This window comes from Mercenaria mercenaria, unplaced genomic scaffold (genome assembly GCF_021730395.1).
Source record: "Mercenaria mercenaria strain notata unplaced genomic scaffold, MADL_Memer_1 contig_768, whole genome shotgun sequence".
Classification (NCBI taxonomy): Eukaryota; Metazoa; Mollusca; class Bivalvia; order Venerida; family Veneridae; genus Mercenaria; species Mercenaria mercenaria.
Window position 1 is genome coordinate 59,760 of NW_026463668.1, and position 6,656 is coordinate 66,415.

Below are 6,656 nucleotides of genomic sequence, written 5' to 3' on the forward strand. Positions count from 1 at the left end.
CTTAATAATGGTAGGCGATATAAATAAGACCAGCTTAACATATCAAACCACAAGTTTCGTGACATGATGCTATTAAACAATTTGACCAATTTTATAAATTCACTCACTCGAATTACATCTAACTCCAGAAAATTACTTGATCATATTGCTGTTACAAATAATATTCATGTTTTTGATTCAGGGATATTTGAAACGCCGAAAGAAGTTAGTGACCATTTAGGAACATACATTTCCTTAAAATAGATTTTGACTCTAACAAAGCGTTTAAAAGAAGAGTTTGGAACTATAAAAAAGCTGATTTTATTAAATTAAATGACTTAATTCAAAACACAGATTGGTCCGATATAAATGACGGAAGTATAGATAATGCTTGTGATTTCTTAACTGCTAAATTTTTAGAACTCGCAAAACAATGTAGCCGTACATATATGGCGTTGATTCGACCACAAAAAAAAACAACAAAAAAAAAAAAAAAAACATAGACAAACCCTGATTCAATTCTGAAATTCAGAGAACTTTGCGACAAAAAGATAGGCAGTTTCATAAAGCACTGAATTCTAACACAAGTTAAAAAACTCAAAAAGTTTTCATCGGAACTTCTTTTTCAGAGTCACATGGTGGGGTTCCTCAAGGCTCAGTCCTTGGACCTCTTTTATTTCTTAATTATGTAACTGATATAGTTGATTCACTTTTAAGTATTACTAGGCTTTTTGCAGATGATAGTTCTCTAGCCGTATCAACATGTAACATAGATACGATGGAAGAAACTCTTAATCATGACCTCCACAAAATTAAGTTATGGTCCAATCAATGGTTAGTAAATTTTAACCCTTCTAAAACAGAAGTTATGCTTTTTCCTATTGTAACAGAAACCGCCCAAACTTATATTTTGATAATGTACATCTAACATTTGTTGAACATAATAAACATCTCGGTGTTACTCTTAGTCAGGACGGGCCATTGCATGAACATATCGCCACTATAGTCTCATCTGCCTCGAAAATTTAGGGTCAATGAAAATGTTGAAATTTCAAATTCAACGAAAAACCCTCAATCAAATAAATATATATATCTTATTTACGTCACGTCTGGAATATGCCTCTTTGTTATGGGATAACTGTGCTAATTATGAGGAAGAAATATTAGGAACAATACAATACGAAGCTGCAAGAGTTGTAACGGGTTTAACAAGATCAGTATTCATTCAAAAACTATTAAAAGAAATCGGATGGGTATCTCTTGCGGACAGAAGAAAGATTCAGAAATTAATATTAGTATACAAAGAAGAACATCATTTATTGCAATACTTATCACAGTTATTCCCCCCTTTAGTCGAAACTGCATATTAAAATCAATAGTGACTGAGAAATAATGTTAATTATGTATCACTGGCGAGAAGAACAGAAATATATTCTAAGTCCGTCATCCCTTCAGCAACACAATTTTGGAATGAATTACCTTTAGATATTAGAGAAGTTAGCAAGTTTCAAAAGAAAACTCAAGGATTTATACAAACCACCAATTGTTCCATCATATTTTACAAGTGGCGATCGCTCACCATCAGTACATCAAGCACGCATTAGAAACAATTGTAGCAACCTTAATTCAGATTTGTATAACAGTCACCTTATCGCAAATCCTGCATGTGACTGTAGTGCTTTAGTAGAAGATGCCGAACACTTTCTATTTAAATGTCTATTTAAATGTCCAAAATACAACAATCAAAGGAGACATCTTTTTATAAATACACGTCAGTTCTACCCTCTTAGCACGAATAAATTACTATTTGGTATTGATATCCTAAACGATGTTCAAATTAGGCTCTTATTTCATCATGTACATCATTTCATAAAGGAAACTAAGAGATTTTGATAACTATTGTACTATTTTACTGTTTAGTTTTCTGTATCTTAGTGATAAAGATAGAATGGACCACTGCTACTAAAATATAACATACATGAAATGCATTGGACAGGGGAGGTGGCATCTATATTGGATCTGCGGCAACTGTATTGTATTGTTTTCGCTTTTCTTTAATGTATAAATCTTTTTTTGTAGTTGTTTTTCAGTACGATACTATATTTTCTTTTTTTCCAATTCTTGATTTAATAAGCGATGGTTCACATGTATTACATAACGGCAGTGTTTTTAAATAACATATAGTCTGCTTTGTCAGGGGAGGGATGTTATTGATGTATTTATGTATGCTTGTTGTATGTGTGTGTATTGAATATGTATATATATATATATATATATATATATATATATATATATATATATATATATATATATATATATATATATATATATATATATATATATATATATATATATATATATATATATATATATACACGATAAAATATGATGAAACTAAGCATCGAAGCCGCAAAGGGCGCGAAATTCATCCTCTACTAGTACAGACACAGAGCGATCTAACCAGAGGGATAGAGTATGATAAAGCCCCTAGAACAGATAGATACTAGCTCTTTGCGAATAGAAAATCTGGTTCTTTAACGAGCCCGGTGTATTGCACTAATACACGCGAAGCCGTCTTTCCTGGGAAGAACCAGTACTGGCCTCTAAGTTAGGTGGGAGACACTCAAGTGCAGAAACATCCAGTGCCTGGATCGGAATTCGAACCCCGAACCTCTGCATTGAAAGTCAGGCGTGTTACCACTACACCACCGGCCCACCTTTTAAGATGTCAAATGTCTGTTTAGATGTATCGATAGATTATGGTATTGATAAAACATCAAATATTGAGCAAGATCTTCAGGAAACAGACCAGTTCATAACGTGTTATAGTCTTATTGAAACCTTTTCTTTATAACATATTAAGAAATCACATTAGTTCTTTTGTTGATGATACGAGTCTCAGCATTGCCTTGCAGCGATACATAATCCTCAGCAATAACTACTTCAGAAAATAATTTGAGCTTAACGATTTTCAGTTTCTTACGATCATTGTCACCTATTCTTACATAGCACAACTGCCTTTGCCCATGTGTTCGACCCAAGAAAGCAAAGATTTTTCCAAATTAAGTAACACATATTCCATTACAGTCCCTATGAACATGCCATTTGTTTGTAGATTGTAGTTTTAAGCTGCTCATGAGCCATGCATTGTTTCGTAATTTTCTTTCCTAATTTTAAAACAAAATGATGCTTGATTGTTAAGAGGAATGATTTTGAGGTGCGCTTTATGCTTCAAGGTTTTGTCGAAAATGCTTCCATTGGTAAAATGAAAGTGAAAGTACTAGGTATTTCCCGATGTCTTCCTATGCAATATTAGCATTCATCACGTGTCCCAGTCACATGGCCACGGTTCCATTGCATAATAGTCAACCCCATATTGTTTGGTATTTTTTGATTGCCTAAAGACAAGGGTAGTCTCGCAAGAAGTGAAAGGCTAGAAATGCTGATTAAAAAATCCTGAAAAGTAGATCCTCGGAATCACCGAGAACAAGGCAAACAGTGAAAATTGCAGGCTCGGTTTGATTGAGTCTGTTCATGAGCAGTAATGGAAAATACAATACTGCCCACGCCCCCTAACTCCGGTTTAAACAGTATTCAATTTTCAAATCTAAATGAGTTAAAATAAATGATCCCGAAAGACCAGGAAATATAACAACACTTAGATGAAGTTGGGGCGACTTTTTACGGACGCTACACAGCACTTAACACCCGCTGTTGTGAAATAAATAAAATCTGAAAAGTAGATCCCTTGGAATCACTGAGAACAAGGCAAACAGTGAAAAGTGCAGAGTCGGTTTGATTGAGTCTGTTCTTGAGCAGTAATGGAAAATGCAACACAGCCAATGCCCCCTAGCACCGGCTTAAGCAGTATTCAATCTTCAAATCTAAATGAGTTGAAATCAATGATCAAGAAGGACCAGAAAAAACAACAACACTGAGATGTTATAATTAAAATTAAATTTGTTATTTTTACATAGAAAATAGTAGCGGAGACATTTAATACTTTCTAACTTTACGGAGGACATTCTTCCTCGGCTTATTGACTTTGGTCGGTACACAAACCAATGAAAAAAGAATTAGTACAAACTTTCTTCAATTCAGATACTTTCCACTGATTGTGTTGCCAACTTTACTGTTTATATGAAAATATATATTTACTTAATATCATAAAAAAGATACTACTCAAACTGTAAGAACTCAAATGTTTTCGGCTTTATACATATAGAATGTAAAGTCAATGAAACATTGACCTTAAGATCTTGCAGTCGTTAGATAAACCATATTGTTTTAGCGATTGATTTATACTTTTATTTGCCATGTTTGCGCTCCATGAATACACGGCACCGTAACAATATAAATCATTTATACTATACAAAAAGTAAAACCGGTGTAATGTCAAAATATGATTTTTAATTACACAATAATGGTAGGAAATATAAAGCATGTGACAGCAGGTGCATTACGGTCATCTTCTGCCTTAACTTCCCATTTAATAGCCATTCGTCTCTGCAAGAAAAATAAGACAATATATTAAACAGGCTATTTTTAACCCGTTCTCCAGAAAAGAGAACTGTATCATGGATTAAGTAATTAGAATGTTGTTAGGTAATAATACATACTTTTTAAGACAATGTTCTATTTAAAGATTGTCTGTTACATCAAGTAACACTTTCATTAAATTTCAGTGTTTCATTTGAAGGACATTAGCTACACAAACTGAAATTTGAAATCTGTTTTTCTCACATTACCTTTAAAATATCAGTTGTAATATTATTATGATTACATTTTCAAATGTACTATTACCAGAATGTTAACGACATCAAGTTAAAGACACTGGCACCAGACCAGAAAGAACAAGCAAATTCGATGAATTGGAATCCCTCGCCGAAAGGGTCAGAGTTGAGGAACGGCAAAAAAATATATCCAGGAAAAAGTTAAGAATGTTACCAAGAAGCGAATAATTTCATTAGTCAAAATCAAATTAAAAGAAAATGAATGGTTTGTTTGGGTGGGGGGTGGGGGCTGGGGTGAGGATACAACAGTTTACATGTTGATTATAAATATTGATAGAAAACGAAAATGAAAAAAAAAAAAATTGGTGGGGGGGGGGGGGGGGGGGGGGTGACCAAGGTAAGGTGGTGACCAGGTGTAGGTACACAACATCACATGTTTATAATAAATGTTCATGGAAAAGAATGAAAGAAGTTTAATGAAATTCTTCCAATTGGTTGGTTTGTTATGTACAGATCTGTGGATTTTTAAACAATTAAAGGGCAATAACTATATGGAAAATTGACCAACTGAAAAAAAAAACTTGAAGGGCATCGTCGCAGTATCTTGGTTCATGTCTATTTCAAGTTTGATGAAATTCTACCTGCTAGTTACTGAGAAATGGCTACAGACGGACATTTTTCATTAAATCAAGGGCAATAACTCTGAGGGAAATTGACCTATCAAAAAAAAAACTTGACAGGCATCAGCACAGTATCTTGGTTCATGTCTATTTCAAATTTGATGAAATTCTACCTGTTAGTTACTGAGAAATGGCTGCAGACGGACATTTTTTATTAAATCAAGGGCAATAACTCTGAGGGAAATTGACCAATCAAAAAAAAAACTTGACGGGCATCATCGCAGTATGTTGGTTCATGTTTATTTCAAGTTTCATGAAATTCTACCAAGTAGTTACTGAGAAATGGCTGCGGACGGACGGACGGACGGACGGACTGACGGACTGACGGACGGACAACGCCATTTCAATACCCCCCTCCCGATTTCATCGGCGGGGGATAATAATACTCTACATGTTATACCATACCCCTAGGTATACGATAAGAACCGTGGTCATGAACAGAAAAAATGTACTAACCTATTTCAAACGCGCATTCTCATCTAAAACACACAGTTCGGCAAAGGGTACTAGCTACGCATATTAGCTAAAACATACTTTATTCCCAGTAATACATGTATAAATTAAATACATAAATCATAGTGTGAACAAGATAAGAAGGAAAGGATAAGAATGAAAGACACATGATCTTATAGAATTCTTCTCCTTTGCGGACAAAATAATTTTTGCAAATATTTGAGCTCTACGTTGTACCGGGATAATGAATGTAGTTCTAAAATATGTTGTAAAGGCGAGTATTATTGAAACTTTACGATTCATTTGATTTGACAACAAGACAAAATTGGAACAATGAGAAAAAAGAATGTCTAAGAAAATGTCTCAGTGAAGCTGTCTTATACAACTAAAGGAATCTCTCGCTATCAGATATGTAGGTTAGTACATGTGAAAATATGGTAGAGTTTTTCTGATCAGAGAGGTTAGGGTTACAAAATAAAATCGGGTTCAAGTCAATGTCAAATCCCTTCAGGCAGAAAAAAGTGGAAACTCAAATAAGTAGTGATACAAGTTTCGAGACTTCCACATCGGTATAATGGAGTAGGAGAAATGTTTTTAGGTAGAGGTAATAAGTAAGTGAACTACATATAGGGCGAAGTCTTGAATGGAGCACTTTGGAGTTTCCTGTCGCAAAAGTAATAATATATTGTATCAAGAGATCGACGGTCGAATAACAAATTTAGTTTGCGCATGCTATTGACACTCTTCCATGCTTTTTCTACAATGAAACCGATATGAGAGTGCCAACAGCAGTCATTTGACAGGAGATGCC